Source organism: Mesoplodon mirus (genome assembly GCF_964341445.2).
Source record: "Mesoplodon mirus genome assembly, chromosome: 4".
NCBI lineage: Eukaryota > Metazoa > Chordata > Mammalia > Artiodactyla > Ziphiidae > Mesoplodon > Mesoplodon mirus.
Window position 1 is genome coordinate 133239486 of NC_138979.1, and position 22444 is coordinate 133261929.

The 22444-nt window shown below is 36.6% G+C and overlaps 1 long non-coding RNA gene across 1 annotated transcript in view; it reads right to left on the bottom strand.

Annotated features, from left to right (window-relative positions):
* Window positions 1–270: 270 nt before the first annotated feature.
* Window positions 271–22444, bottom strand: part of LOC309803363 — a 147725-nt gene continuing 125551 nt past the window's right edge. Inside the window, exon 3 of the long non-coding RNA XR_014293936.1 lies at window positions 271–384. This is a non-coding gene — a long non-coding RNA (uncharacterized lncRNA). The remainder of the gene's footprint in view (window positions 385–22444) is intronic.

Genomic DNA, 22444 nt, shown 5'->3' on the forward strand with positions numbered 1-22444 from the left:
TCAATATAATAGTAAAACATTGCAGCAAAAAATATAAAATTACTATTTAGTCACTATATTATAAAAAATAATAGTAAATATATTAGTAAAATAAAATATAATAGTAAATAGCAATATATAATAGCAAAATAGTAACAGTAAAACATATAAAACAAACAAAACAAAATGTAATAGTAAATGTTCACTAAGAGGATATATTATTCTGCTTGTGCTACCATAACAAAATATCACAGACTGGGTGATTAAAACAACAAAAATTTTATACTCATGGTTCTGGAGGCTGGAAGTCTGAGATCAAGGCACTACCAGTGTTGATTTTTGGTGAGGCTTCTCTCCTTACCCTTCATGGTGCCTCCATTTTTGGGTCCTCACATGGTCTTTCCTCTGTGGAGAGAGACAGAGAATGAGCTCTGGCAACTCTTGCTTGTCTTATAAGCTCGCCAGTCCTACTGAATTAGGACCTCTACCCTTATAACCTCATTTAACCTTAAATCCCTCCTTAAAGGCTCTATCTCAAAACATAGTCACATTGGGGGTTAGGGCTTTAACGTATGAATTTTGGGAGGATACAATTCAGTCCATAAGAGAACGACTAAATAAACCACTATACAATCACAAGATGAACTATTATGCAACTCTAAACAAGGGCTTACATTTTCTAAGAAGACTTAGTAACCTAGTAAATTTTAACAGTTATGACTAGTGAAAAAAATTCTTTTAAAAAACATAATAATCTCAAGTTAGTTTAAAGAAACTCATAATATTTTTAAAAACCTAATGTAACATATATTTGAAACAGCTCTATTAAATTGTTTCTTAATCAGTTGGAAAGGATTTTGCTTTACTTTTATTTCATTGTCCTTAATGTGTGTGCAAATAGCTGCTAAAGAGCAAAGTACTGTTTAAGTTCTTTTGTAGCCTAAAATATATGAACAAAAATATTTTCAAAATTTAAAATAAATAGTGGAAAAGATTTAAGTTGGCATGCTGTCAAACAATACAACAGAAAGAAATTTACATACGTAAGCCTCTCAATACCTCCCTGCATTGGTCTGATATGAACCCAAGAGCTAGGAGCTTAACATATCAATAAATTCAAATAATATTTACATCAGAGAACTGACACTATAGTAAAACATACTCTCCCTCATGTTTTTTTTTTTTTTTTTTTGTGGTACACGGGCCTCTCACTGTTGTGGCCTCTCCCGTTGCGGAGCACAGGCTCCGGACGCGCAGGCTCAGCGGCCATGGCTCACGGGCCTAGCCGCTCCACGGCCTGTGGGACCTTCCAGGACAGGGGCACGAACCCGTGTCCCCTGCAACGGCAGGCAGACTCTCAACCACTGCACCACCAGGGAAGCCCCCTCATGGCTTTTTATCAAAGCATTTACTTCATGTGCAACATCTAGATCAGAAAAGGGAAATGTATCAACATCCCTTTCACTTCGAAAATATATGAAGTTAATAAACGTCTCCCAAAGATTAACAGGCAGCAATTCAGATAACATAAGGAAGGCAATTCATCTGTCCCTAAAGGTTTCTAATTTTTTTTTATTTTATTATTTTTGCAGCTTTAGGGTCCCTGTCTTACATAATGAGAGTCTAAATGAATTGTAAACTTGGAATCCTCCATTTGTTAAATCAGAGACCTGTCAAAAGTACCACATGAGGTACTTTTGTTTTTATAGTCAGCAGCCAGAGGAACAATGCCAAAGCCAGGTAGTTCTGTGTTCCCAACTCTTAGAGAGAAAGATATACAGAGAATACAGAAAAATCTACAGTAAGATTGGAGTACGTAAAGCAATCTGTCAACAAAGTGAAACGAGGAGAAAGAAAAAGTATCCTCTAGTGTTTTGGATGAAATAAAGGAATATTCATTTTAAGAGCCAAGGCTAAAATTTTTAAACAAACACACAACCCTATCTAGATAATAATATGAAATATATGACAGATATTTGCTTTAACAAAGTTAACAAAGTCAAATTTATAACAGATTCTTTTTAAAGCCTAATTACTTAAATGTTAAAGTCACAAAGCAGCATACAGCTAACATTTTAAATACTTTTATTACTATTACTGGCATTAGTCCAAATCATGTAATTAGCAGTAATTCTTAAATAAAACCAAACGTGCTTTTTTATTATGCTGTGCACAAATCACCACAAATGTATGTTCATAAACATACACAAAGCAAGTTATTTTTTCTTGCTTAACTGAGATTTTCTGAATTCAGTGAGATAATGCTTTAATGATGGGAGATATTTTTGCCTCAGTGGGCCTGGTGCTAGCTAATTATATCTCATTTTTATTGCAGTGGATAGTATATCAGTTGTAAAGAAAGGTTACACATTTTTTAAATTAATTAATTAATTAATTAATTTATTTATTTATTACACATAGTGTATTACATATAAATATATTATTGGGTCCCTACACCAGGTTAAGCAATGAGGATTAAGTCATGAACCAAACACACATGATCACAACCTTCAGAGAGCTGATAGTCTTAAACTGACTGGACTGAGAATGAAAATTAACTATCTCACAATACATCTAGAAATTCAAAGTATTCTCAAATAAGACCTCAACAGAATACTTATGGAACATTAAAATCTAATTGTAACGTGCATATGGAAAAAAATTTAGCAAATACAGTCAAGAAAACATTGCCTCATCAGCTATTAAAATAAAATATGTAGTAATAGTAAATGAGAGAGACCTTCAAGATGGTGGAGGTGTAAGATGTGGAGATCACCTTCCTCCCCACAAGCACATCAGAAATACATCTACATGTGGAACAACTCCTACAGAACACCTGCTTAAAGCTGGCAGAAGACCTCAGACTTCCCTAAAGGCAAGAAATTCCCCACATACCTGGGTAGGGCAAAAGAAAAAATAAAAAACAGAGACAAAAGAATAGGGAAAAAAGAATAAACAGAGGCAAAAGAATAGGGATGGGCCCTGAACCTTGGGGAGGGAACTGTGAAGGAGGAAAAGTTTCCACACACTAGGAAGCCCCTTCACTGGTGGCGATGGGGGTGGGTGGGGGGGAAGCTTTGGAGCCACGGAGGAAAGCACAGCAACAGTGGTGCAGAGGGCAAAGAATAGAGATTCCCGCACAGAGGATAAGTGCTGACCAGCACTCATCAGCCTGAGAGGCTTGTCTGCTCACCTGCTGGGGCGGATGGGGGCTGGGAGCTGAGGCTCCAGCTTCAGAGTTCAGATCCCAGGGAGAGGACTGGGGTTGGCTGCATGAACACAGCCTGAAGGGAGCTAGTGCACCACAGCTAGCTGGGAGGGAGTCTGGGAAAGCAGTCTGGAAGTGCCTAAGAGGTGAGAGACCACTGTTTCAGGGTGCGTGAGGAGAGGGGATTCAGAGCACTGCCTAAACAAGGTCCAGAGAAGAGCATGAGCCGTGGCTATCAGCACGGACCCCAAAAACAGGCATGAAATGCTAAGGCTGCTTCGGCAGCCACCAAGAAGCCTGTGTGCAAACACAGGTCACTGTCCACACCTCCACTCCCGGAAAGCTGTGCAGCCCACTACTGCCAGGGTCCTGTGACCCAGGGACAACTTCACCAGGAGAACACACGGCACCCTCAGACTGTTGCAACGTCATGCCGGCCTCTGCCACCACACCCTCGCCCTGCATTCCATACCCTTCTCTCCCCCATCCCCGCCTCAGTGAGCCAGAGCCCCCTAATTAGCTGCTACTTTAACCCACCCCCCCACCCTGTCTGAGCAAAGAACAGATGCCCTCAGGCGACCTACATGCAGAGGCGGGGCCAAATCCAAAGCTGAACCCAAGGAGCTGTGCGAACAAAGAAGAGAAAGGGAAATTTCTCCCAGCAGTCTCAGGAGCAGCGGATTAAATCTCCACAATCAACTTGATGTACCCTGCATCTCTGGAATGCCTGAATAGACAATGAATCACCACAAAATTGAGGTAACGGACTTTGTGTGATTTTCTCTGTACAGCTTTGTTTTACCATTTGTCCTAGGGTTCTGTCTGTCTGATTTGTTTGTTTGTTTGTTTGTTTTTCTCAGTATAGTTTTTTAGTGCTTCTTATCATTGATGGATTTGTTTTTTGGTTTGGTTGCTCTCTTCTTTCTTTCCTTCTTTCTTTTTTTTAATTACTTTTCAATTTTTTTATGTTTAATAATCTTAAAATTTTTCATTTTAATAACTTTATTTCATTTTATTTCTTTCTCTTTTTTTTCCCTTTTCTTCTGGGCTGTGTGGCTGACAGGGTCTTGGTACTCTGTCCAGGTGTCAAGCCTGTGCTTCTGAGGTGGGAGAGCCGAGTTCACGACATTGGTCCACCAGAGACCTCCCGGCTCCACATAATATCAAATGGTGAAAGCTCTCCCAAAGATCTCCATCTCAACGCTAAAACTCAGTTCCATTCAATGACCAGCAAGCTACAGTGCAGGACACCCTATGCCAAACAACTAGCAAGACAGGAAAAAAAACCCACCCATTAGCAGAGAGGCTGCCTAAAATCATAATAAGGTCACAGACACCCCAAAACACACCATCAGACATGGTCCTGCCACCAGAAAGACAAGATTCAGTCTCACTTACTAAAACACAGGCACCAGTCCCCTCCACAGGAAGCTTACAAAACACACAGAACAAACGTTACTCACTGTGGGAAGACACAAAAACAATGGGAACTAAGAACACACAGCCTGCGAAAAGAAGACCCCAAACACAGTAAGTTAAGCAAAATGAGAAGACAAAGAAACACAAAGCAGATAAAGGAGCAAGGTAAAAACCCACCAGAACAAACAAATGAAGAGGAAATACACAGTCTACCTGAAAAAGAATTCAGTGTAATTATAGTAAAGAAGATCCAAAATCCTGGAAATAGAATGGAGAAAATACAAGAAACATTTAACAAGGAATTAGAAACACTAAAGAGCAAACAAACAATGATGAACAACAAAATGAATGAAATTACAAATTCTCTAGAAGGAATAAATAGCAGAATAACTGAGGCAGAAGAATGGAGAAGTGACCTGGAAGATAAAATAGTGGAAATAACTCCAGCAGAGCAGAATAAAGAAAAAAGAATGAAAAGAATTGAGGACAGTCTCAGAGACCTCTGGGTCCACAATAAATTCACCAACATTTGAATTATAGAGGTCTCAGAAGAAGAAGAGAAAAAGAAAGGAACTGAGAAAACATTTGAAGTGATTATAGTTGAAAACTTCCCTAATATGGGAAAGGAAATAGTCAATAAAGTCCAGGAAGCTCAGAGAGTCCCATACAGGATAATTCCATAGGGAAACATGCCAAGACCCACATTAATCAAACTATCAAAAATTAAATACAGTGAAAAAACATATTAAAAGAAGCAAGGGAAAAGCAACAAATAACATACAAGGGAATCCCCATAACGTTAACAGCTGATCTTTCAGCAGAAACTCTGCCAGCCAGAAGGGAGTGGCAGAACAAATTCAAAGTGATGAAAGGGAAAAACCTACAACGAAGAATTCTTTACCCGCCAAGGATCTCATTCAGATTCGATGAAGAAATCAAAACCTTTACAGACAAGCAAAAACTAAGAGAATTCAGCACCACCAAACCAGCTTTACAACAAATGCTAAAGGAAATTCTCTAGGCAGAAAACATAAAAGAAGGAAAAGGCCTACAATAACAAACCCAAAACAATTTAGAAAATGGTATTAGGAAAATACATATTAATAACTACATGGATTAAATGCTCCAACCAAAAGACATAGACTGGCTGAATGGATACATAAACAAGACCCATATATATGCTGTCTACAAGAGACCCAGTTCAGAACTAGCAACATATACAGACTGAAAGTGAGGGGATGCAAAAAGATATTCCAAGCAAATAGAAATCAAAAGAAAGCTGGCGTAATAATTTTCATATCAGAAAAAAATAGACTTTAAAGACTATTACAAGAGATGAAGAAGGACACTATATAATGATCAAGGGATCAATCCAAGAAGAAGATATAACAATAGTAAATATTTATGGAACCAACATAGGAGCACCACAACACATAAAGCAAATGCTAACAGTCACAAAAGGAGACATCGACAGTAACACAATAATAGTACAGAACTTTAACACCCCACTTTCGCTAATGGGCAGATCATCCAAAATGAAAATAAAAAGGTAAACACACCCTTTAAATGAGACATTAAACAAGATGGATTTAACTGATATTTATAAGACATTCTATCCAAAAACAACATAATAAACTTTCTCCTCAAGAGCGCATGGAATACTTTCCAGTATAGATCATATCCTGGGTGACAAATCAAGTCTTTTTAAATTTAGAAAATTGAAATCATATCAAGTAACCTTTCTGACCACAGTGCTATGAGACTAGATATAAATTACAGGAAAAAAACTGGAAAAAATACAAACACATGGAAGCTAAACTATATGCCACTAAATAACCAAGAGACCACTGAAGAAATCAAAGAGGAAATCAGAAAATACCTAGAAACAAATGACAATGAAAACACGATAACCCAAAACCTACGGGATGCAACAAAAGCAGTTCTAAGAGGGAAGTTTATAACAATACAATCCTACCTCAAGAAACCAGAAACACCTCAAATAAACAACCAAAACTTACACCTAAAGCAAGTAGAGAAAGAAGAACAATAAAACCCTGAAGTTAGCAGAAGGAAAGAAATCATAAAGATCAGAGCAGTAATAAATGAAAAAGAAATGAAGGAAACAATAGATAAGATCAATAAAACTAAAAGCTTGTTCTTTGAGAAGAAAAACAAAATTGATAAACCACTAGCCAGACTCATCAAGAAAAAAAGGAAGAAGACTCAAATCAATAGAATTAGAAATGAAAAAGGAGAAGTAACAACTGACACTGCAGAAGTTCAAAGGATCATGAGAGATTACTGCAAGCAACTCTATGCCAATAAAATGGACAACCTGGAAGAAATGGACAAAGTCTTAGAAAAACACAACGTTCTGAGACTGAACCAGGAAGAAATAGAAAATATAAACAGACCAATCACAAGCACTGAAATTGAAACTGTGATTAAAAATCTTCCAAAACACAAAAGCCCAGGACCAGATGGCTTCACAGGTGAATTCTATCAAACATTTAGAGAAGAGTTATCACCTATCCTTCTCAAATTCTTCCAAAATAGAGCAGAGGGAGGAACACTCCCATACTCATTCTATGAGGCCACCATCACCATGATACCAAAACCAGACAAAGATGTCACAAAGAAAGAAAACTACAGACCAATATCACTGATGAACATAGATGCAAAAATCCTCAACAAAATACTAGCAAACAGAATCCAACAGCACATTAAAAGGATCATACAACAAGATCAAGTGGGGTTTATCCCAGGAATGCAAGGATTCTTCAATATATGCAAATCAATCAATGTGATACACCATATTAACAAATTGAAGGAGAAAAACCAAATGATCACCTCAATAGATACAGAAACAGCTTCTGACAAAATTCAAAACCAATTTATGATAAAAACCCTTCAGAAAGTAGACATAGAGGGAACTTACCTCAATATAATAAAGGCTGTATATGACAAACCCACAACCAACATCATTCTCAATGGTGAAAAACTGAAACCATGTTCTCTAAGATCAGGAACAAGAAAAGGCTGTCCACTCTCACCACTATTAGTCAACATAGTTTTGGAAGTTTTAGCCACAGCAATCAGAAAAGAAAAAGAAATAAAAGGAATCCAAATCGGGAAAGAAGAAGTAAAGCTGTCACTGTTTGCAGATGACATAATACTATATATAGAGAATCCTAAAGATGCTACCAGAAAACTACTAGAACCAATCAATGAATTTGGTAAAGTAACAGGATACAAAATTAATGCACAGAAATCTCTTGTATTCCTATATACTAATGATGAAAAACCTGAAAGAGAAATTAAGGAAACGCTCCCATTTACCACTGCAATGAAAAGAATAAAATACCTGGGAATAAACCTACCAAAGAGACAAAAGACCTGTATGCAGAAAAGTATAAGACACTGATGAAAGAAATTAAAGATGTTACAAACAGATGGAGAGATACACCATGTTCTTGGATTGGAAGAATCAATATTGTGAAAATGACTATACTACCCAAAGCAATCTACAAATTCAGTGCAATCCCTATCAAACTACCAATGGCATTTTTCACAGAACTAGAACAAAAAATTTCACAATTCGTATGGAAACACAAAAGACCAGAATAGCCAAAACCATCTCGAAAAAGCAAAACGGAGCTGGAGGAATCAGGCTCCCAGACTTCAGACTATACTACAAAGCTACAGTCATCAAGACAGTATGGTACTGGCACAAAAACGGAAATATAGATCAATGAAACAGGATACAAAGCCCAAAGATAAACCCACACACATATGGTCACTTTATTTTTTATAAAGGAGGCAACAATATACAGTGGAGAAAAGATTGCCTCTTCAATAAATGGTGCTGTGAAAACCGGACAGCTAAATGTAAAAGAATGAAATTAGAACACTCCCCAACACCATACACACAAAAAAAAACTTAAAATGGATTAACAACCTAAATGAAAGGTCAGACACCTATAAAACTCTTAGAGGAAAACATAGGCAGAACACTCTATGACATTAATCACAGCAAGATCCTTTTTGACCTACCTCCTAGAGGAATGAAAATAAAAACAAAAATAAACAAATAGGACCTAATGAAACTTAAAAGCTTTTGTACAGCAAACGAAAACAGAAACAAGACAAAAAGACAACTCTCAGAATGTGAGAAAATATTTGCAAATGAAGAAACTGACAAAGGATTAATCTCCAAAATTTACAAGCAACTCATGCAGCTCAATATCAAAAACAGAAACAACCCAATCCAAAAAAGGGCAGAAGACCTAAATAGATATTTCATCAAAGAAGATATACAGATCGCTAACAAACACATGAAAGGATGCTCAGCATCACTAATCATTAGACAAATACAAATCAAAACTACAATGAGGTATCACCTCACACTAGTCAGAATGGCCATCATCAAAAAATCTACAAACAATAAATGCTGGAGAGGAGGTGGAGAAAAGGGAACCTTCCTCCACTGTTGGTGGGAATGTAGATTGGTACAGCCACTGTGGAGAACAGCATGGAGGTTCCTTAAAAAACTAAAAATAGAACTACCATACAACACAGCAATCCCACTACTGGGCATATACCTTGAGAAAACCATAATTCAAAAAAAGTCATGTACCACAATGTTCATTGCAGCTCTATTTACAATAGCCAGGACATGGAAGCAACCTAAGTGTCCATCAACAGATGAATGGATAAAGAAGATGTGGCACATATATACAATGGAATATTACTCAGCCATAAAAAGAAATGAAATTGAGATATTTGTAATGAGGTGAATGGACATAGAGTCTGTCATACAGTATGAAGTAAGTCAGAAAGAGAAAAACAAATACCATATGCTAACAAATATATGTGGAATCTAAAAAAAAATAATGTTTCTGAAGAACCTAAGGGCAGGACAGGAATAAAGATGCAGAGGTTGAGAATGGACTTGAGAACACGCATAGCACAGGGAGATCAGCTCGGTGCTTTGTGACCGCCTGGAGGGGTGGGATAGGGAGGGCGGGAGGGAGACGCAAAAGGGAGGGGATATGGGAACATATGTATATGTATAACTGATTAAATTTGTTAAATAAAAAAAAAAGAAATTACATTGGGCAATCTTCTATCCATGCAAAAATCATATCAGACCCCTGACCCATTCTATTTATTCCTACACACACACACACACACACAGACACACAGACACACATCAAATTGATTAAAGGGTTAAACACTAAAGTAATTAGTAAAGCATTAGACTCCAAATATTTTAATTATATTGAGTTGGAAATGAACTTTCTAAGAAAACACAAAAACTTCAATAATCTGTATGAAAAGACTGACATTTTAAACCTCAAAAATTTTAAACTTATCTACTACACAAGATACCATAAACAAAGTTAAAAGACTGCTTATTGGATTTTCCACTACTCATGGCACATTGGAGTCTCACCTGAAACCTCGTTACAACAACAGAAAAAAGACTATTTTTAAGTACAGGGAGGGAAAAAAAAACTATAAGGATAAATAAAACCAAAACAGGAAAGAAGAAAATAATTGACAAGAAACTGAAACTTTTGGAAGTTTGAACCCATGTGAGGAAGCAGACTCTTAGCCACCTGAATTGGAGAAATCTTAGGAGAAAGCTAATCTGTGTCTAGAATATGAGAAAGGAACAAGAATTGGGAATGGAGTGGGTCAACATAACTTGTCCTTTTCCAAAACTCTAAAGTATTCAATTTTTTATACATTTGACTCCAAAAAATGAGGGTTTGAACCGCACCAGTCAACTTATATGCAAACGTTTTTCAATATTAAATACTATTGTACTACACAGTCTTTGGTTGGTTGAATCTGTGGATGCAGAGGAACTAGGGGTCTGAGGTCACCAGCAAGTTTGGGGATATATTAGTTTGTGGAATTGCCTTGTTTTTCTAGCTTGCTGAAAGATTTTTATCATGCATGGATATTGAAATTATTAAATGCCTTTCCTGTATCTATTTAGATCTTCCCATGGCTTTCTTCTTGCATTGTTAATGTGGCAAATTAATCAAATTTACACCAACATGCCTTCCTAGAATAAACCCCATCTAGTCATGATACATTTGTTTTATACATCACTGGACTTAACTTGCTAATGTCTTGATTGATCCAGGAACTTCCAAATTAAAGTAATAGGATATTCTCAGAAGAAAACATCAAATAATATATTTAAATGTTTTATGGAACTGAAGGATATGATTTTTCAAGTTAAAAATTCCACAGAATCTCCAACATAAGGAATAAGAAAGTAAGTCACACTGAAATTCATCACTGTGAAATTTAAGAATATTGAAGACAAAGTAAATATCCAAAAGACTTTCAGAGAGGGAAGTTAAAAGACTCAAAAGCAAATGAACAGGAATCAGAATGGCTTCTGACTTTTCAATAGTCACAGGGCAAGATTAAAGACAATGGATCAATATCTTCAAAATACTGAAGGAAAATTATTGCCAACCTAGGATTTTATATCCAGTTAAATGTTTAATCAAATATGACAGTAAAGAAATGGGATGATGGTATGAAAGGAAAGCCTAAGGCAACAACTGTCTCTCCTCTATTTCATTATTTGTTAGTTTATATGTTGAAGAACCTGGGCCATTTGACAGGTAGATTTTCCACAATATTTGTTTTGCTAATTGTATACCCACAGTGCAGTTTGACCTATTCTCTGAATTTCCTGCAAATTGGCATCTGGATTAAGATGCTTGACCAAACTCAGATTCAATCCCTTTGACAAGGAAAAGGGGTTTCTGTCATCAGGATGCATATTATATCAGGTCGTTTCCTTTATGATGCTAGCATAGGTTGATGCTCAGGACTGGATCCATCAATTCAGTGAGGTTGTAAAAAGGTGATATTCTAATTCTATCATTTTTTTCATGTATTATCTTCAATAAGTTTATAAAAAGACACTTCTATGTGGTTACATAGTTGAATGGTTCTTATATAAATGCTCAGTTTTTACTTTTATTTAACCAGTTTTCAAGATAAAGAATTGGTTCTCTCTAGTTTTCAAAATGTAAAATAATTAGGTTTTTAAAAAAATATTATAAACTCATGGATGAAAAAGTTTATGAGTTTAAATCCAGTCTTACATTTATCTTTTTTTTAACCTCAAATTGCTAAATCTACACCTAGTGAAAGATTCTTTAAAACAGCTCCTAAGTCTTTTTGATATGACCATAGTATGTTTGATAGTTATATGTCAACATGTTCCAGGTTCATTTGTTACAATTCTTATTCTAAAATCAGCCATCTATCCAAGAAGCCCTGGCTCCTTTTAATGAGAAGTAATATTTCAATGTGGCAATCTGTACAAAGCATGCTCATTCCTGCTGGTTTGGTCATTGTTTCCTTTTCAGTGGACAGAATGGGATATAGATAAATATAGATAGATATTGATAGATAAAATACCTTATGAGCTAATAATATTTCCAATTCAAAAACAGTACTACAGGGTTCTTGCTTAAATTCATCTACATTACTCTATCTCCTTTCTTCCATACTGAGGATTATGGTTCTCAAGACCACAGATGATGAAATTAGGTTATCTCATAATTATTTTTTATCCCATATTAAAAATACAAATGTTTCAGAAATAAGAATATTAACAGGACAACCACTGATTATAAAATAATAGAAGCAGTTACTTTTTTGCATATATCATTCCCACAATTTCTCCATTTTTATGATATTATGTTTATATTGTTGAATCATATATCCACTATATATTGCATATTATAATATCTTTCTCTTCATATTCTCATTTAATCTTAGTTTTACCAAAAACCATACATGATTATCTCCAGTCTTATATCAATATCTCAATTCATTTTGATACTCTGAAATTAATTTTGTAGTAGATTCCTTAGAAATAACTTATGGAAATAATACTCCATGATTTCTTGAATAATGATAACAATGTGTGTGTTTCCTTTTTATCTGAAGGGCAGCTTTTCTGGCTAAAAATCCGTGGCTCACATATGCTTTCCCTAAATATCTCAAATATATTACTGTATTTTCTTTGGCACAAAAAATTTTTATCAGAAAGCCTGATGATGATTCCATTTTATTTTTCTTCTAAGTTACATGTACATTTTATGGGTGGATGCCCAAATGATTTCTTTTCCTTTTCTTAAAAGTCCAGTAAATTTACTGAAATATATCTTTGTGTTAGTCATTTTAGGTTAATACTATCAGATATATGGTGTGTTCTTTTAATACTTTCAATATGTACTTTCATTTTTTTTTATTTCAGTAAGCTTCTCTGGAATTATAGTTTTTAGTATTTGTTATATTCTCCTTGCTTTGAGTTTCTTTTTTAGACTCCTATTTTCCACATGTGGTGTTAGTTGTATGCTATATTAGTTTCATATGGCTGCTGTAACATATTACCACAAACTTAGTACCTTAAAACAGCAGAAATTTATTCTCTCACAATTTTGAAGACCAGAAGTCCAAAATCTGTATCACTGGATCAAAATCAAGGTATTAGCAGGGCCACCCACCATCCCTCTAGAAGCTCTGGGGGAGAATCCTTTCCTTGACCCTTTTGACTTCTAATGGCTGCCAGCGTTCCTTGGCTTGTGTTCACATCACTCTAATCTCTACCTTCACCTTCACCACACTGTCTTCTTTTTTATGTATCATCAAATCTTCCCCTCTATCCCTCTTAGGAGACATGTGGTTGAATTTAGGATTTACCCTGATAATCCTGAATAATCTCCTGATTTCTCAAGACTCTTAACTTAATCACATTTGCAAAGACCCTGTTTCCATATAAGGTAACATTTATAGGTTCCAGGGATTAAGACCTGATACCTTTGGGGGAGGGGGGCAATGAGGGAAGAGAAGCAAGGACACTATTCACCTACCATGTCTGTCTTCAATATTTGTTTCTTTTTATATTTCTTCTAGTTTAGTCTTCATTTCTAAAATGTTTTTTCTTTTGTTTCTAATTTTACTTGAATTCTTTTTCCCTTTCTGAGGCTTTCTAATTCAGATTTATGTTGTTCTTTAATGTTTTTAATCATTTTCTTAATGTCTTTTGGCTTATTTTAAGATAATATATTAGTTTTGATCTGCATTTTAAACAAACCTTTCTGACAGACTTTAATCTCTGTAGGAATATTCTTTTCTCCTTATACTCATTTTTCCTATGGCAACTGTATCTGAGATTTGATCATTTTTCTGTATTTCATTTTTCTGTAAATTTCACTTTTCTTCACTCTTAGTAGACTTTTATTCAGGTATTTTCTATGTCAAAAAGCCCTCTCAGGCTTCCCTGGTGGTGCAGTGGTTGAGAGTCCGCCTGCCGATTCAGGGGATGCGGGTTCGTGCCCCAGTCCGGGAAGATCCCACATACCGCGGAGTGGCTGGGCCCAAGAGCCATGGCCACTGAGCCTGCGCGTCCGGAGCCTGTGCTCCGCAGCGGGAGAGGCCATAACAGTAAGAGGCCTGCGTACCGGAAAAAAAAAAAAAAAAAAGCCCTCTCTTCTCTTGCTTTTGTATAGTGTTAAAAACATGGCACCTTGTTTTCTGAGATTCTCTGGTGTTTTTGCCCTATCCTCTAATTATATTTCTTTTTTTATATACTCTGTCTCTGTCTCTGTCAATTTACATCCCGATGTGAGTATTTTCCCCTCATGGTAGAGACCTACCTTGAAAAAGAGCCCTAGAACATCAGTTTGGAAATTTCCTGGGGGCTATACTGCTCCATACCCTATAGATCTGAACACAAACCCCTTACACTCACTTTAAAGAGCGTAACACCCACCCCCAGTTGCAGCTGCTGTCCTAATGTTTTCCCACTTCACTTTCAAGTTGACTATGTTGGAGTTTTCCTGCTCTGGGCAGAGGTACTAGACACCCAGAACAACTGCACACCACACAGATGCATGCCTGGGGGCAGCCAGCCTCAGACCAGACCCAGCACACTTTTGTTTTTATTTCTCCCTGCAGCCCCCTAAGGCTTGGATGCTCCTGGGCCAACAGGGCTTGTGTTGTAGGAATTAAAGCCCCCAATTTAATCTAGTATTGGTGTCCTGGGCTCTATCCACCTAAACCCAAGGGGTGGGCCTCAGCCACCATCAGACTTGAAAGCATGCCACTGGCCAAGCAGATGTTGAACTACCCCCTATTCCATTACAGCCCTCAGCTCTCTGTTCCCTAATTGCACACACATATGAAAGCCCAGCCTAGGAAAAGATGAAATGAGATACAAAAAGACAAGAGACAAAACAAAACAACTTTCTCCCACTGAAAGGGTAACTCCCTCTGCTCTTCCTTGCACACATGTTGATAACAGGCATGTCTGGTAGTTGTTGGTACTTTGTTCCAAATCATTTTGGGAACTGAAGAGATATGTAGTTTGGTGGAAAATATTATCCATGGATTTTTGGTTTTGCTTTCTGGTTGCTTTGTTTTTATGCAAGGATTTGGGAAGATCCAAAACATATGCTGCCACTGCTACTACATTTTCCAAAAATTCTCTTCGGTATAATATTTTTTTTAATTTTTGTTTTTTAAAAACACAAACATGGAATATCTTCCTTATTTGCAACCCCATTGTGCAGTATCCCACTTAGTTAAAAATTAAAGAAAACAGTACCATGATATCTAGAAAAAGGTGGAGGCACCAGAATTGATGAGTTACATCTCCAGAGACAACAGAGTATACATCCAGCCTAGGAATTGACCTACCTTAGGGTCCTAGGGTTAAAGGGCATGAACTGCACAGGGAGAAATACTAAGGATATTATAATTAAAGTTTGTACCATAAAATTTATCTTCTCTAAATTTTTTGAGCCCTTCAATGAATGGGATGGTAAAAAATTGTCAAGACTCCTAATAAACTGAATTATGTGTTTTTAAATTTCAATTAATATTCTAATTAGTAACATCTCAACTAGATATAACTATTTCTAATTATTTAAGAAATATAAAATTTTAGGAGACATGAGTCATTTAAAGATGTTCAGATGAATATCAATGTTTTACTGAAGATAACTATAGTAAGGACAGAACACACATTTTATTTAAGATACTAACATGGGTATGAATACTCTAGAAAGTTTAAAGGAAAAAGATATGATAGAGAGCAAGAGAACTGGCATAGCTTTATGGGAAATCAGTAAAGATAATCTGCTGTCTCTACCATGTTTCTGATTATTTTACTGATAAGGTTGGGGGAAAAGATTTATAATAACTGTATATTAGGTGCAGGGAATATTTTTATTTCCTCCAATAAAGAATACAAATTTGGAACTACAGCTGTATCTGGTATCTCCATCTGTAATAATCCACAATCATTCTCTAAGACCTACCTAGTTTTTCACCCAACAAAAAAGTTAAACCTGCATTTTTCAAGTCTTTGTTGGTGCATTTAAACTCTCAGTTTCCCCAAGGATTCAGTATTAATTCACTATCTTGGGGTTTGAGGGGTGGGAGAGAAATAGAAGGGAAATCCTAGGGCTTATTTGACATTTCCTAACTTAATGGCCTTCACTCCATGAATTATGTAACTAATTTTGGAGTTCTTCCAATTACTTAGTATATCAATTATTTTTCTACATTCTGAGGATGGTTCTGTGACAGCATTAAACCCACTGTGGGCTGGATTTGGTCTAAAACTTCACTTATCATCTGATCTATAGGTCACCATTCTGACTGGTTAACCACGTAGAATTTATTTCCAATAAAGATTAGTGCTAGTTCAGATCTAATTTAATCTAATCTAATAATCCCTGAAATGTCTGTTTTTTTCTTTTTTCCAATGTGGCTAAAAGCCACAGACCCCTTTGGGATAAGCTTGAGGGAATATCAATGGTGTGTATACCTCTGAACCATGGTACATGGTCCTTTCTCATGGACCTGGCACCACTCTCAATCAGAGACTCCTACAATGCAAACTGGCTTATTGAGAAATGAATAAGAAGTTATGAATCTCCAGTAAAGTATCTCAAGTTATGTTAATGCTCACTGACCAAGATTTTTCTATTTTAGTGAAGCAGCTCCTTTGTAGGTTGTGTGTGTGTGTGTGTGTGTGTGTGTGTGCATGTGTCTGTAAATAGGTAAGTGAGAGAGAGAGAGAGAGAGAGAGAGAGAGAGAGAGGTGATAGATGATAGATAATTAGAAAAAGAAACAGAGAGATACGTATATTACCTTCAACAGCCCAAATATTTTCTAGGTTTCCCTTTTAATATGATGTTTTTCAGAGATGAATTAACATGAAACCCTTCTTAGGGAAGAGGAAAAAGGAAATATAATATATTTCAATATCTACTTATTCAATATAGTAGCTAAATTCATTTCCAAGATGAATACAGCCTAATATTCCTTTTTTTTAAGAGAATGAAAGCTTTGGTAATTCATTCATAAAAAAAAATTAAAGAGCTTCTCTGATGGTCAGGGCTCTTTTATGGGTACTAGGGAGAACACAATGAATTGAAGACAGACATGGTTCCAGACCTCAAGGAGTGTACATACTCATATGGTGAGACAAAATAAATGTGAAAGACAACAACAAAAAGATAATTTTATATTGTGTTAAGTCTAGGAAAATATAGTAGGAACTATAAATAGGAACTGGGGTGGGTATTACTAAAGTTAGGGTTGTCAGTGGATGCTTCCTTGAGAAAGTAATCATTGAGCTGAAACCTGAGCCATATGAATATTTGTAAAGACAGTGAAGTATAATCATTAACAGCAAGGCTTCTGGAGAAGACTCTTGGGTTAGAAGCCTTGCTGTATAATATTCTAGGTGAGGAACCCTGGGGAAGTTACTTAACCTCTTTGTGCCGGTTTCCTAGTCTGTAAAATGGTAATTATCATCATACCCACCTGATAGGCTTGTTGTTAGAATTAGGTAACTTAATACATATCAGAAATACTCCAGAGGAAATGGAATGTTCAAAGATTCTGAGGCAGGAAAGGGTTTAGTGTGTACAAGAAAATTAGAAGGCAGTGACTGCAAAGTAGGGTGCCATGAGACGAGTTTCAAGATTTGAATGAGGACCCAAAGCACCTAGGGCCTTAAGACAAAGCAGGGACAGAAACTCTCTAGCCAAATTCATCTATAGGAGACAAATATCTTATGATATAGCTTCTATGTGGAATCTAAAAAAAGGGTACAAATGAACTTATCTACAAAACAGAAATAGAGTCACAGATGTAGAAAACAAACTTATGGTTGAGAGGGGGTAATGGGGGGGAGGGATAAGTTGGGAGATTGGGATTGACACATACACACTACTACATATAAAATAGATAACTAATAAGAACCTACTGCATAGCACAGGGGACTCTACTCAGTACTCTGAAATGGCCTATTTGAGAAAAGAATCTAAAAAAGAGTGGATGTATGTATATGTATAACTGATTCACTTTGCTGTAAGCCTGAAACTAACACAGTCTTGTAGATCAGCTATACTCCAATAAAAATTAAAAAAAAGAGAGAGAGAGAGAGAGAGAGAGAGATGACTCCCTGCCCAGTTGCAAGGAATGTGGTTAACTGACAGTTTCAAGCTGTCGGCAAGCACTCTCAGACCCACTTCACCTCTTAAGCTAATGGCATTCTTTTCTTGGGGTGGTCTCAGCCAGTGACTGAGCAAGAATCTAGTACAAGGCCTTGCCATAGCCATGTCCACCCATTGCAGGACTCATTTAGGGAACAACTGTTGCTCCACAGAAAGCTGTTTGGCGTGCAGAGACATTTTAGATCTGCATTGCCTTTCATTGCTATCTCTACCAAATCCTGCTCTGTCCCTTTTTCTTTCAAAGATGTTTCTCCCCCAAAACCTTAGCATTCTTAACTATTTCAACAAGGACCCAACTGATACAAAGACTGTAGTAATTGGTTTAAATTTTAATCTAAATGCAATGGGAAGCCATTGATGGTGAGATGATTTCTTGTGTCAAGAATGGATTTTAAGAGGGAAAGAGTACAAGCAGAAGACCACTTAGGGGGCTATTGATGTGGCCTGACAAAATAATAGTATAGGCTTAGGTTGTGGCAAAAGAGATCAAGAGTAGTATTCATATTAAATACACATTTTGAAACTAAAATCAATAGGACTTGTTATTGGTTTGGATGTGAAGATCAAGGAAAGCATGGTAAAAGGTTGACTTCTAGATTTTTGTCTTGAGACACTGGGTGAATTATGAAACAAACAAAAAAAGATAAGAACACCTTTGAAAGGCAGGGGAAATCAAGAGTTCTATTTAGACATGTAAATTTGGAATGCCTATTACCCATTGAAGTGGCAGTGTCAGGTGGACACTTGGATAAATACGTATGTAGAAATATCATTATAAAAGAGAGCTGTTTTATAAGTTTGTTGCTGGGTTGTTTTTTATTTTTCCTTTGGTGTGAAACCAGCATTTGAACATTTTTTACTAGCATTTAATATTATATTTGAAAATGATTCCTTCAATTATGTTCAACTCTCCACTGACATGTTTTTGACAAGGCAAGGGTAATCTTGACAATTTCCTTTACAGTAAGTTATGAGATCGATAAATTAATTTAAATTTGAGTGATCTCCCATCAGGAAACAAATGGTTTATAGCTTTTTCATCTCAGTTATAATTAATGCTATTTTCTACTTTTAAATCACTAAAAGGAGCTTCCATTTAATTCCAGACAATTCAACTTGATAATATGTAAATATATCCTATATTATTGCATAGTAACAGTAACATGTGAAAGGAATAGAGGACCAGAGGAGAAATAACCTTTTTAAAATTAATTCTGAAAGAATTATTACATTCTAGCACAAAAGCAATAATGGCAGATATTTTAAGAACTCTAACACAAATACTAAACATTTTAGTTTAATTAATTATGAGAGGTTTTTCATTGTTAATTATACTTAGTGACTACTATTGACTTTAAGAATAAGACAAATTTAATATTTAATTCATTCCAAAATATTTGAGTGCCTACCGTATTCCAGATACTACTAAGTAGACATAAAACAATTCTTGCTTGCTGTAATAGATCTCAGTCAAGTGGGGAGATATACATTGATATATTTATATAATTGTTTTTCATTAAAATTAAAATCTTTCTAGAGAAGAAAAACACAGAGTGCTAAGCTAGTGTGTGTGTGATGATTTCTCTTCCCCCCTTTCTTTGATTTAGCTGGGATTGTAAGTATGAGTAAGGGGTAGTGATAATGAATAGGTCCACAGTGACCTATTCATAGCATTATTAGATATATGTATGTGTGTCTGTTACTGTCTTTGAAAAAAAATAAAAAGACAAAACAGATTTTATCTTAAGCCTCCTCCCCTTAAAAAAGGAAATAATTCAAAGAATATTGGATAACAAACGGAAGGAAAAGCTCAAGATCTTGTTCTCACCAAGTATTAGAACTGTACTAGTTTTCTAAGGCTGAAATGAAAGTACCACAAACTGAGTGGCTTAAACAACAGAAATTTATCGTCTCATGGTTCTGGGGGCTAGAAGTTAGAGATCAAGGTTTCAGCAGGGTTGGTTCCCTCTGAGGGCTATGAAGGAGAATCTGTTCCATGTCTCCTTTCTAGCTTCTGGTGGTTTGCTGGCAATCATTGGTGTTTTTTGGCTTCTGCTGCAACACCCCAATCTTTGCCTTCATCTTCACATGACGTCTCTTTGTGTGCATGTCTGTGTCCAAATTCCCCCTTTTTATGAGGACGCTAGTGATACTGGAGTAGGGGTCTACCCTACTCCAGTATGACCTCATCTTAACTAAATACATCTGCAAATACCCTTTTTCTGAATTAGGTCATATTCCTAGGTATATTGTTTTTTCTTCTGTTACTTTACTGCTACAGCCTGGGCTCTGCCACTGTGAGATTCCCCATTCTTGCTAAAATCTGAGCCCCTTTCAATTGCAGGTTCTTTTTTAAGGGAGCAGGACCCTATGCGGCATTCCCAGCACAGAACCCTCCCCCATATCCTCTGCTTTAGCTCCATTCGGAAGTACCTAGATAGTAGTATCTGATGCATATTTCCTGAGTTGTTTTACAGATGCTAAAACCTCTACCAAACAGAAGAAATTAACTACTTGATGACCATGAGCACAGTAGACCCCACACCTACTGGCATCTAAGGATCGATAAGGTAACCGCCCTGTTACCTCACCATCAACCAATCAGAGAATGGTGCAAGAGCTATTCACATACTCTGGGACTCCCCTCCTTTACTTTGCCTTTAAAAATGCTTTGCTGAAACCCACCGGAGAGTTCTGGCTTTTTGAGTACTAGCTGCTCTAGACTCCTTGCCTGGTGCCTTACAATAAATGCTGTACTTTCCTTCACCACAACCCGTGTCAGGAAATTGGCTTTATGGTGCATGGGTGAGTGGACCCAAGTTTGGTTCAGTAACACTTTCACCAGTATTCCAGGCCTAGAGAGTCATTAAACATATTTTTTAAATAGATTCTTCTTCATCCACCCATGTTTCCAGGCCTCTCTGGCTGGGTAGGTAGGATATAGAGCAAATTTAATCAGAGTTCTATTATTCAAAGTCTTTTTATTCCTTCCTTATTAATAGGGATCACAAATCAAATTTAAACTAGTGCAGTCAACTGGAAGAGAGTTGCTATAGAAAGTGATGAACCTATAGAAAAATGAAGTATACCTGCCCCATCTTAAGTAGACGGCAGCAAATTGGTGCCACATAGGAATATGAGCTCAATGTTGCCAGATCTTTTAAAAGTAGGGTAGAAATCAAAGTTTTTATGTAGGCTTCTTGGCATTTAAATCAACTGTTTTAAAAACACTGTGTGGGCCAAAACTATGAGGACCAAACAAAGCATGTCAACAGGCCAGATCCAGGCTGCAGTCTCCCAGATTGCAACCTCTGTTCTGAATGATGCACAGGGATTCCTGGCCAATGCATGTCTTTTAGCATGGGCCAATTTTGAGTTCAGGTTTTTACTATTCAGCCCAGAAATCATTAGAATCATGGCTGTAACTTTGGCTAATCCATTAAATTTATAATCTCAGAAAAAGAGAGCCATCTCAATAAATAAGGCATAATTACAATTTGGCTACACCTGCCTTAGTTGATCTACCCTCTAAACTAACTCCCTCAATTTTTTCAGATTTTTGATTCATCAAATTGGCAAATTTTTCAAGTTTGTCTCTGTGTACCTTTCATTCCCTCCTCTGACTCTGCATTTCAGTGTCCTGGCAATGAGGAGTTTGGATTCGGGCTACTCGTAAGTAACGGCATGGACATAAAGGGAATTGTTAGCTTCCTCCAGTTAGCAGAGGAAGGTTTTTTCCTAGTGAACAGCAGGCCATTAGGGAGTTTCAGATGACTTCCAAATTGGCAAGCTCCATGTCCGGATCCTTTAAGAAGATATTTTTTTCACATAGTCAAATCTTAATCAGTTATTGATTAGTTCCCTAACTTTCATACAAGAGACCTGATGAGGTTATGAATTCAACTGAATCTTCAGCATCAATAATCCATTAGTGACTTCAGCATTTCTGCTATAAAAAGAAAAAATGTCTTTCAGCAGAGTCAGAAAGCTCATAGGTTTCATTCCATGATACAAAGTGACAATTTAGTGATCTGAGCTTCTCATCTGCTTTAAGTTAGCCAGTGCTATCAGAAGCACTCACCATACACAGCGATTTTGGAATTCACACTCTTCTTAAAATTATTCTATGGTGACAGCTGCTTGGATCCCAGAGCTTCACTCTCATGGTTCCTTTTTGTCTCATGGGCTATTAGTTCCCCTTCCCAGAATGTGAAGTGGAATCTCATTGTATCAGAATACCAAGTCCCATTTCCAGGA